The sequence below is a fragment of the Mobula birostris genome, chromosome 8, assembly GCF_030028105.1.
Source record: "Mobula birostris isolate sMobBir1 chromosome 8, sMobBir1.hap1, whole genome shotgun sequence".
In the NCBI taxonomy this organism is placed as follows: Eukaryota; Metazoa; Chordata; class Chondrichthyes; order Myliobatiformes; family Myliobatidae; genus Mobula; species Mobula birostris.
In genome coordinates this window covers 78,638,044-78,650,396 of record NC_092377.1, presented here as the reverse complement: position 1 = coordinate 78,650,396, position 12,353 = coordinate 78,638,044, and the positions used below count along the sequence as shown (strand labels likewise).

Here is a 12,353-nt window from a genome sequence, read left to right as displayed (position 1 = left end):
AAAACAGGACCAGACTTTATGTTGAATGCCTAAAATTCTAAAGGCATGAACAACATGGAAATCTTAATCTTGTTCAACAATGATGGATGCTGTAATCAATGAGAAGTTCTGCCATAGTAATTGGATGCCGGTATATAGCAGAGGATCTGAAATCCTATTCATCTGATCAGAGAAGGTAGGGCTGGAGAGAACAATGCAAAGGGAAAGAAACGTCTTCTTTGTTCAATATGGCTTAATGCTTTAAATTATTAATTAGAAAGATTTACTTTTTAATAATCTTCTCATGTTTCAAAAAATATAATTACTGCATGTTGAATAAAATTGAAGAGTCCTCACAACATTGACAACTAGCATAGGTGGGACAGGGCTTTACTAATTGTTGACGCTTTCAGGAACATTTTGGGATACTGGTTCAGTTCACCACCGTAGACTATGTTGCAAACCAGATTATGCCAATGGAGCACAGAATGCTTCAGATCAGTATAATCATATCTTTGCATCAGACCTAGTATATCTGAGTGAGAACTGATTATGGACAGTGACTGCAGGTAAGAGGCCTTTGGCCCACACCAAACAAACTGTCAGATCAGTTACAATAATTTTTAAACACAAGCATAGCATCCAATTTAGAGAAAGTATAACCTCTGAGCTTGTTTGCAATAAGTACTGAAAACACAGCTCCATTTTTTTTCCTGAAAGTTGCACTGGTACACTGCACCATCCCTCTACTTATTTTTGAATACCTCTAAACATTTTAATTGGCATAGAGATAATCTCCAGCCACTTTGTTAGTTTCTGACATGATTATGTTCCCTGCTCTTGATGTAGCTGCATCTTAGAATAACCACATTTCAGAAAAGTTCAATAACCTGGCTGTACTTCTAGTTCCAGCTAAAAGGAAGAGGCTAAAGACCGATTGGTGAGGACCAGGAAGGTATGGTCAAGGGAGACGGAAGAGCACTTATAGGACTGATTTGAATCAGTGGACTGGACAATATTCAGGGGTTCATCTTCATACCTGAATGACTACACCAGAGTTGTCACTGACTTCAATAAGACCTGTGTGGATGAGTGTGTGCCATTGAGAACAAACAGGGCCTACTCAAACCAAAAGCTGTGGATAAACCAAGAGAATTCTAGTTTGCTGCGGCTAGACCTATGGCACTGAAGACGGGTGATCCAGAACTATACAAGAAGTCCAGCTACGACCTGTGAAAGGCAATTTTAAGAGCAAACAAACAATTCCAACTGAGGTTAGAGATGGCATCCTGATGCACGTCAGCTCTGGCAGGATTTGCAGGCCATTACTGCCTACAAATCAACACCTAACATCATGAATGGCTGTGTTGCTTCACTCCCAGTCGAGCTCATGCCTTTTATGCACACTTTGAAAAGAAGAATAAACTATACCTGTGCAAATTATTGCAGCATCTGTTGACCCTCTGATCTCCATCTCGATGGCAGATGTCAGAACATCATTCGAGGTTGAATCCTTGTAAAGCATCAGACACTGATGCTGTATCAGGTAGGGCTCTGAAAATCTCTGCCAACCTACTGGTGTGAGTATTCAAGGATAACTTCAATCTCTCACTGCTGCAGTCAGAGGTTCCCATCTGCTTCAAAAGGCTGACAATCTTGCGTGACAGTGCCCAAAAAGAGCAGGGTGAGGTGGCTCAACGACTATCGCCCAGTAATACTCACATCTACTGTGAAAAAGTGCTTTGAGAGGTTGGTCGTGACTAGAATTAACTGCAGCCTAAGCAAGGACTCGGGCAAGTAGCAATTTGCCTTTCACCACAATAGGTCTACAGCAGATGCAGTCTTACTGGCTCTATACTTAGCCTTGCATTACTTGGACAATAGCAATACTGACCTCAGGTTTCTGTTTATTAATTACAGCTCATCATTCAACACCATCACACCTCAGTTCTAATCAACAAGTTCTAAATTCTGGGCCTTTCTACCTCCCTCTGCAACTGGAACCTTGCCTTCCTCACTGGGAGACCATAGTCTATGCGAGCAGAAATAACATCTCCTCCTTGCCAATGATCAATCCTGGTGCCCTCACAGGCTCGTAGTACTGAAAGTACCTGTCCAAATACATTTCTGCCTCTACAACTCTTTCAGGTAGTGATTCCAGCCCCCACTTAGAAAAATCTGCAGAAAGTTTGGACAGGAGTCACATAGAATCATCCCTCTCATCCATTATGGATGCAAGTAAGACCAAGGAATTGATTATGGACTTCAGGAAGGGTAGATTGAAGGAACACCCACCAAGGGGATCTTCATCGAGAGATCAGCAGTGGAAAGGGTGCGTAGTCTCAGTTCCTGGGTGTCAACTTCTCTGAAGATCTATCCTGAGCCCAACGTATTGATGCAAACACAAGGAAAGCAAAACAGAAGCTATATTTCTTTCGGATTTTGAGGAGACTTTGTATGCCACCAAAGATGCTCACAAATTTCTAGATATGTACCATGGAGAGAAATCTAACTGGATGCATTACCGTCTGGTATGGAGGGGCCACTGTACAGGATCAGAAAAGGCTACCAGAAGTTGTAAACTCAGCTAGCTCCATCATGAGCACTAGCCTCCCCAGCACTGAGGACACCTTCAAACTCTGGAACAGTTCTTAAAAGGGTAAATGCGAAAACAGTTCTTAAAGTGGTAAATTCGAACACAGTTCTTAGAATGGTGAATTCGAAAGTCCAAGAGATTTATACAGTCAATTAAGAGAAACTTTCCTGAAGAACTCCTTGAAGACGTCACGTTACTGCTGATCCCAGCCAGAACCTGCCTTGTCTGCAGGATTCACGACGACGGAAATAAAACGGTTTAAAGGAACTGACCTTTTCCTCTGACGAATAGACACTGCACTATCCTTTCTACCTTTGCAGGAGATATCTCAGTTGCAGGTCACTTTTACTGGAACAAAGATTCAATAAAGGTCGATCCTCCCCAAAACCACCAAACGATATCGGCTTTACTCGATTTGGCGAATTCCTGTATTTTGGTAAGGTCTTCACTCTCCAATACTATTTACGATAGAAAGTAGAACTACACTTTAAAACAAAACTGAGTCATCAGCCGAATACGCAGCAAAACAGAGTATCTAACACAAAACTAAACTGAAAAAAAACCTGCGACACCAGGGGTCTCCCTTTTATATACCTGTTGAGAACAGGTCATGTGACCTCTGCAAGACCATTACATCATCCTCATAAGACAGTCACAAGATATCCATGAAGCATGTAACAGGCCATTCAGCCCATCAAGTCTTTCCACCATTTCATTATGGCTAATTCATTTCCCTACCAACCCTATTCTCCAGCTTTCTTCCCATAACCTTTCATATCCTGACTTATCAAGAGCCTATCAAAGTCCAGCTTAAATTCTAAAGCAAAGATGACACAACCCTCACTAACAAGAGAAGTCAACGCCAATATAAAAGCCAAAGAGAGGGCAAATAACAGAACAAAAATTAGTGGGAAGTTAACAGATTGGGAAACTTTTAAAAACCAACAGAAGGCAACTAAAGCATAATTAAGGTAAAGTTGGAATACGAAAGTAAGTTAGCCAATAATATTAAACAGGATTCCAGAAGTTTCTTCAGATACATAAATTGTAAAAGAGAGGCAAGAGTGGATATTGGACCACTGGAAAATGATGCTGGAGAGGTACTAATGGAGGACAAGGAAATAGCAGATGAACTGAACAGATATTTTGCACCAGTCTTCAGGGTGGAAGATACTAGCAGAATGGTGGAAGTTGCAGGTGTCAGAGGTCATGAAGTAAGAGAAGTAACCATAACTAGAAACACGGTTCTTAGAAAAGTGAAAGGTCTGAAGGTAGTAAGTCACTTCGACCAGATGGTGCACACACGAGAGTTCTGAAAGAGGTAACTGAAGAGATCTTGGTGGCATTAGTACTGATCTTTCAAGAATCACTAGATTCTGGAATGGTTCCTGAAGACTGGAAAACTGAAAATGTCACTCCACTTTTCAAGAAGGGAAAGAGTCAGAAAAAAGGAAACTATAGGCCAGTTAGTTTGACCTCAGTGGTTGGGAAGATGTTGGAGTCAATTATTAGTCATAGTCATACTTTATTGATCCCAGGGGAAATTGGTGTTCGTTACAGTTGCACCATAAATAATAAAAGAACCATAAATAGTTAAATAGCAATATGTAAATTATGCCAGTAAATTATGAAATAAGTCCAGACCAGCCTATCGGCTCAGGGTGTCTGACCCTCCAAGGGAGGAGTTGTAAAGTTTGACGGCAACAGGCAGGAATGACTTCCTATGACGCTCTGTGTTGCATCTCGGTGCAATGAGTCTCTGGCTGAATGTACTTCCAGTGCCCACACAGTACATTATGTAGTGGATGGGAGACATTGACCAAGATGGCATGCAAGTTAGACAGCATCCCCTTTTCAGACACCACTGTGAGAGAGTCCAGTTCTATCCCCACAACATCACTGGCCTTACGAGTGAGTTTGTTGATTCTGTTGGTGTCTGCTACCCTCAGCCTGCTGCCCCAGCACACAACAGCAAAGATGATAGCACTGGCCACCACAGACTCGTAGAACATCCTCAGCATCGTCCGGCAGATGTTAAAGGACCTCAGTCTCCTCAGGAAATAGAGACGGCTCTGTCCTTTCTTGTAGACAGCCTCAGCCTCAGTTAAGGATGAGGTCTTAGGGTACTTGGAAGCACATGATAAAATATGTCCCAGACAGTATGGAAAATCTTCCCTGACAAATCCGTTGGAATTCTTTGAAGAAATAACAAGCAGGATAAACAAAGGAGAATCAGTTGATGTTGTGTACTTGAATTTTCAGAAGGCCTTTGACAAGGTGCCAGACATGAGCCTGCTTGAATTGAATTGAATTGACTTTTATTTCTTACATCCTTCACATACATGAGGAGTAAAAATCTTTACGTTACACCTCCGTCTTAACAGTTACGAGCCCATGGTATTACAGGAAAGATTCTAGCACAGACAAAGCATGTCCGATGTGGCCTTTTATATATTGGTGAGACCTGACGCAGACTGGGAGACCGCTTTGCTGAACATCTACGCTCTGTCCGCCAGAGAAAGCAGGATCTCCCAGTGGCCACACATTTTAATTCCACATCCCATTCCCATTCTGACATGTCTATCCACGGCCTCCTCTACTGTAAACATGAAGCCACACTCAGGTTGGAGGAACAACACCTTATATTCCGTCTGGGTAGCCTCCAACCTGATGGCATGAACATCGACTTCTCTAACTTCTGCTAAGGCCCCACCTCCCCCTCGTACCCCATCTGTTATTTATTTTTATGCACACATTCTTTCTCTCACTCTCCTTTTTCTCCCTCTGTCCCTCTGAATATACCTCTTGCCCATCCTCTGGGACCCCCCCCTTGTCTTTCTTCCCGGACCTCCTGTCCCATGATCCTCTCGTATCCCCTTTTGCCTATCACCTGTCCAGCTCTTGGCTCTATCCCTCCCCCTCCTGTCTTCTCCTATCATTTTGGATCTCCCCCTCCCCCTCCAACTTTCAAATCCCTTACTCACTCTTCCTTCAGTTAGTCCTGACGAAGGGTCTCGGCCTGAAACGTCGACTGCACCTCTTCCTACAGATGCTGCCTGGCCTGCTGCGTTCACCAGCAACTTTGATGTATGATGCTAGGATATTAGTTCCTCTCCAGTTCAGCTGCAAACCGTTCCCTCTTTACAGCTCTCACCTTCCCTGGAAGACAGCTCAATGATCCAAAAATCTGAAGCCCTCCCTCCTGTACCACCTCCTTAGCCACATGTTCAACTGTATGATCTTCCTATTTCCGGCCTCACTAGTACAAAGTGATAAAGTTTAAGGGAATGGGGGATTCTCGATTCCTGCACACAATGGATTAAGTACTGACTATGTCTGTGACTGCAATGTATTTGAATAATGTCTCACAGCTGCTTTCTTTGGAGCAAGATAAGGGTTAAAGTTCACCCAGATCCACATAAGATGTCTCTGGGCTTTTCACACCTTTTAATTTTGACAAAAGGCAGTACCTGATGGAAATTAGACAGAACATTCCTTTCTTAATTAAAGCATAAATTTGATGTATGTTCTTATCTTTATAATTAAGCTGTGGCTCCAACAAACCAGGTAGGACATTCCTTTCTTTAATTAAGGTGGCTGGAGTGTCTATCAAACTAATTGTTCTTTTGTATCAATAGTCCATTGACTTAGCCGGAATGGTTATCAAACTGATTGTTCTTTGTATCAATAGTCTATTGACATGGCTGGAATGCTTATCAAATTGATTGCTCTTTTGTATCGATGGCCTTATAACTTCTGACAACTCTGACATCAGGCAGTGAACTTGTTGAACCACCAGGGAGATGAGAACGATTCTCTCCCAGATGTCGGGTCCAAATTCACTCGCCGGCTGAGCTCGAAGAAATAAATGAGTGAAAAGTTAAGTAACGATCTTTCTGTGCTGTCGTTATTTGATCCAGCAAAGTTATGTTTACAATAGCACAGGTAGCAACACTGTGATCACAGCCCTGAAGATCCTGTTCTTTAACATCACTGAACTCCCTGAACTCACTTTATAGGACCTCATCACTCCTCCTACCCAAGTCATTGGTACCGATGTGGACCACGACCTCAGGCTACTGAACTTCCTGCTTAAGAATGCTGTCCTCTTAATCTGAGATGTCCATGACCCTGGCACCCAGGAGGCAACACACCATCCGGGAATCTCATTCTTGTTCATAGATCTTCCTTTCTGTTTCCCCTAACTAATGGATCTCCTATCATTACAACTCTCCTCTTTGCCCCCTTCCCTTCAGTGCCACAGAACCAGACTCAGTGCCAGAGACCTAAACGCTGTGTCTTTCCACTGCTAGCTCATTCCCCCCAACAGTATTCAAAGTGGTATACTTGCTGTAGAGGGGAACAGCCACAGGGGTACCCTTCCTGACATTCACCCAGTCACCTGTGTCCTGCACTTTGGGTATAACTATCTCCCTGTATGTCCTGTCCATCATCCCCTCAGCCTCCTGAATGATCCAGAGATCTTCCACTTCCAGCAGGTGTAGTTGTCAGGGACACGGGAGATCTCTCTGCTTTCTTACATCCCATAAGAGTAGCATTCCCCTACCCTGCTTGGCATTCCTACTGCCCTAAATGTGTAAGAACAAAGAAAGAAAGAATAAGTAATGAAAAAAATCTACCTGTGGCCTATGGTTCTGCTTCGAAGCCTTGATGAGCAAAGCTTCAGCTCCCCACTCCAACATTGGCCATCTCACTCAATGGGCACTCCGCTTAAACCCAACTTCTTTTTATTGGACCTTGCCAAGTGCTAATTACGTGAAAATCTATGCTTCCTTGTGAAATGCCCCACTCACCTTTTCTTAAAACTCTCTCCCCCTCTATGCAATCCAATGTCTCCACGGAAACTGTAGCGTGAAAAATGAGCCAACTGCCCCTGCTTGCTTGTCTCTCCCTCTACGCAATCCAATGTTTCCTCGGGAATTGAGGAACATAAATTTATCCATTTATGCTAGTCCCATCTTCCCGCACTTGGCTCACATTCTGTGTTTTTTTCCTTATTAGGAAGGAAATGGAGGGTGAGGGAATGTACAAGGTAAGCTTGCTAGCTTGTGATTTGTCTGTAGGCTTGTGATCAGTAGATTTTCCCATCTGCAGAACTAACATCATTTGGAATAGAAGCTATAAAAAGTGGCAGAGTAGTATTTAAAACAAGCCAAAGACCAGCAGCAAGACTTAAATAACAATTTAAGAATATTTTAGGATATTATCTAGAACAATACATGGGAATAATGTGCTGCTAGTTAATGAATACAGTCTAGATGGTTACAGTTATCGCAATAGCTCAGTGTTAACTACATACTTCAAGATCAATATGGGAATATCAAACATTTTATTCAAACTCATTTTTTGTTTGCCATTTTGCACATCTAGAATTTAGGATCCATGATTACCTTAATAATGTTATGCATATCTTCAATGGTATAAAACCCATGTTTATATCTACAGATTTTTAGGTTAACCTATGGTTTAATGTATAGCTTTTCAGCAGAAGGTAGAGGTTTATGGTAAGATGGAGTTTAAAAGTGTTTGATATCTGGAACTCTCTGCTCAAGGAGGCGATGGAGTCAGATACAATCACTATATTTAAGGGACATTTGATACCTAAATAAGCAAGACATAGAAGGACATGGACCTAATGTGGGAAAATTATATAAGCATAAATAGACAAAAATGACTAGCTTGGACATGGTGGGTTGAAGTATCCATTTCTGTGCCGTACAGCTCTATGACTCTGAATGGTTGTGGGTTCAAGTTCCATTCCAGATACTGGAGCACAAACATCTCTGGCGAGATTTCAGTGTTGTATTGGAGATGTACTTTCAGATGAGATGCTTAAAGCAGGCCTGCCTGGAGTTTCACATGGGCAAAAAAATTCTTATTGGACATATTTTGAATAAGGCTGGGCAACATTCGTCCCTCATTTAATATCACTAAATTGTGTCTACTTTTCATGAACAATACACACCAATTGCTGGAGGAACTCAGTAGATCAGACAGCATCTATGGGCGGGAAGTGAATATTTGATATGTCAGGCAGAGACCTTTACTATGTGACTCCTGATGCGGTGCCTTGACGTGAAAAGTCAACTTTTCATATCCTGCTGAGTTCCTCAGCATTTTGTGTGTGTTGCTCAAGATTGAGCATCTTTTGCATCTCTGTACTTGTAATTATTAGAGCTTATTGTACACAAACTGGTCAACATACTTGCTGTTAATGCAATAGGAATCACATTCCTTATTAGGTGTAAAACAGTCTAAGGTACAAAAAAAGAAAGGTTATACCTGAACTCAAAAGGGACCAATATCCTTGCAGACAGGTTTGCTAGAGCTGTTAGGGAGGGTTTAATCAACTTAGCAAGGGGATGGGAAGCAGAGTGATAGGCCTGTGGATGGGTCAGTCTGTACACACGTTGATTCAGTGTGCATCAGTGTACAGTGTAGAACTGCGAGAAAGGACAGTCAGTGGATGTTGTTTATTTGGACTTTCAGAATCCCTTTGACAAAGTGTCGTATATGACAGGGGTCCCCAACCTTTTTTGTACCACGGACCGGTTTAATATTGACAATATTCTTGCGGACCAGCCCAACGAGGGGGTGGGGGGGTGTTCAAGTAGGGATAAACTCACCTCAACATGACTTTTACAGTTAGAGTTGCCAATTTTCTCTCTTCCAAATAAGGGACAAAAGTAGCAGTCAAATCCCGGGACACTTGTGTTTACCCCAGGAAAGACTACCATGACCATGAAGCCTTGCACGGGCACCTGTGTGCACATGCGTGACGTGCGCATACGTGACATGCGCATGTGTGTACGTGCCAGTTTTTTTCCACAAATCGGTTTTGGCTTAATCTTCCCGACTACACGGTACATACATTATTTCTACTTTATATAGGCTGTGTAATTATCATATCATTCCTGCTTTTACTATATGTTAGTGTTATTTTTGGTTTTATGTGTTACTTGGTATGATTTGGTAGGTTTTTTTTGGGTCTGGGAATGCTCAAAAATTTTTCCCATATAAATTAATGGTAACTGTTTCTTCGCTTTACGCCATTTCAGCGTGAAAGGTTTCATAGGAAAGCTCTACCTTAGCGGGGGAAATACGGGTCAAGGCCGGTCCCATATGGGACAAACCAATTTAGCCCAATATACTGGATGTCCCGGCAAATACGGGACAGTTGGCAGCCCCATGGTCAAGTTCAAAAGTGTGTGACAGGGAATGAGGAAAGCTGCAGCTGACTCATATTGTTTCCTCACGGCCCGGTAGCACATGCTTTGCAGCCTGGTGGTTGGGGATCGCTGGCATATGACACCGCTAAACAAGAGCCCATGGTATTACAGGAATGATACTAGCATGGCTAGAAAATTAGTTGACTGGAAGGAGGTAAAGACTAGGAACAAAGGGGGCCTTTGCTGGTCGGCTGCTGGTGACTAATAGTGCTCTGGAGTGAGTGGAGTTGGGACTGCTTCTTTTCATGTTACAGTATATGTCAATGATTTGGATGATGTCAATGACGGCTTGGTGGTCACATTTGCAGACAATACAAAGATATTGAAGAAGCAGCGAGTCTGTAGCAGGACTTAAGACAGATTAGGAAAATGGGCAAAGAAGAGGCAGATGGAATATGATGTTGGAAAGTGCATGGTCATGTACTTTGGTAAAAGGAATAGAGGTGTAGACTGTTTTCCAAATGGTGAGTAAATTCAGAAATCAGAGGTGCAAATGGATTTGCAAGTCCTAGTGCAGGATTTCCTAAAGATTAACTTGCAAGTTGAGTCAGTGGTAAGGAAGGCAAATGCAATGTTAGCACTTATTTTGAGAGGACTAGAATTATAAAAGCAAAGATGTAATTCTGAGGTTTTAAGACATTGATCAGACTGCACTTGGAGAATTGTGAGCAGCTTTGGGCCACTTATCTAAGAAAAGATGTGCTGGCATTAGAGTGTGTCCAGATGAGTTTCATGAGAATTATCCTGAGAATGTAAGGGTTAACTCATGACAAGTGTTTGAGCTCTGGACCTGTACTTGCAGGAGTTTAGAAGAATAGGAGAGGTTGGTTCTCATTGAAACCTATCACATCTTGGAAGGACTAGATAGAGTGGATATGCGGACAATGTTTCCTATAGGGGGGAGTCTAGGACCAGAGGGCACAGCCTCAGAACAGAGATGAGGAGGAACTTCTTTAGTCAGAGGTGGTGAATATATGGAATTAATTGCCATAGATGGTTGTGGAGGCCAAATATTTGGCATATTAAAGCAGAGCTTGATAAATTCTTGATTAGTAAGGGAGTCAAAAATTACAAAGGGAAGGCAGAGAGTGGTCTTGAGAGGGATAATATATCAGTTATAATGGAATGGCAGAACAGACTCAATGTGCCGAATTCTGATCCTATGTCTTATGGCCTTATATTCTGAGATCTTGAAAATTGCTTTATAAATGCAAGTCTTTCTCTCTTGTAATGAGCCCAACTATATCAATAAAGGTCATAAAAATTCAATTTGGATTGTCACCATTGTCTGCAAGATGCAACACAAGATGAAAAGTGCTTTTACTCTAGCAGATCTGTTTATAAGGGAACAGCGCTAAAGACATTGATAAAGTACTATTTTACAGTATTGTCACATACATTCGCAAGCTGGTTGTGATCCATATTTCTGGAAATACCCATGAGGAATCTCCAAGATTCTATTGTACTCACTGTGATAAATTAGAGTTTTCTGCAATTGTGGACATCCCAAGGGGAATGAAAACGATTCTTTTAAATTTGGTTTTGTCTGCGGTTGTATTTTTTTGGTACTTTTGCCAACTATTATGCATTAATTACTTCACTTATGAATGGTCTAGAAATTATGCTGACACATTTTAAAAACTATACAAATCAAATGAAGATGAGAAGCACATGAAATAAAATTAATTACATTTTGTTTTCGAAAATTTGTCAATATCTTTTATGCTACAATAAAACTTCTTCACTCAAGTCCAGAGCAATAATTAGATTCCAAGAGTTGGTATGGATATATATAATATTCACATCTAAAACTTAAAGCTAAGAAAACACAGGGAGGGTGTGAAATATTCTGCCATGAATCTTCACTTTCTAGACAAGCAGGGTAGAGTCAAAGCATTAAAAATTTCAATGACTACATTGATAAAACATGTGTATTATAAAATTCATTATGAATTAATACAAAATAGGAAGCTTATCCCAGGTAAAATGCTGTTTTAAGTGAAAATATTGCAAACAATTACAAAATACTTAAAATTCTTACTGTAAATTAGATTTCATATAAAACACTTACCTTCAAAATGCTAGAAAACCAATATCAACAAAAGAACTTATACTGCTCATCTGGACTGCATTCCATCTGCAAAAAAAAACAAGGTATTCTATGTGTGAGATAGTGCAAAATATATTGTGTTGTGGGCCATTTATCTTGATAATCTATGCATCACATGATACTACAGAACACAATATCTTGCTCATAGCCAAAAATATTTCCTTTTGGCAACACTATAGCAGTGCTGGGCATTTCCAGACAGCAGCTTCAAGTAATCCATCAATTAAACAGAAGCTTCAGATGAAGCACCAATCAAACCTAACAGTTGAAGAACTGAACAAGATGCAAGGAAACATCTCACATATATCTGTTTCCCTCTCCCCAGTTTTGTTTTAAATAGAACAGTTAGTTCCATAGCCTTGTCAGGGAGCCATGGAAAAAAGGGAATCTGCAACACCTGCTGGCTGCATCAAACCAA

General features: G+C 41.3%; 1 protein-coding gene across 2 annotated transcripts in view; it reads right to left on the bottom strand.

Moving 5' to 3' along the window:
• The window catches only part of pak5 (p21 protein (Cdc42/Rac)-activated kinase 5), a 244,669-nt gene that overhangs the window by 122,267 nt on the left and 110,049 nt on the right, over positions 1 to 12,353 (bottom strand). For both annotated transcript variants that reach the window (XM_072267089.1, XM_072267090.1), the window contains exon 2: positions 11,897 to 11,962. The gene's annotated coding sequence lies outside the window, so the exon portion shown is untranslated. The remainder of the gene's footprint in view (positions 1 to 11,896; positions 11,963 to 12,353) is intronic.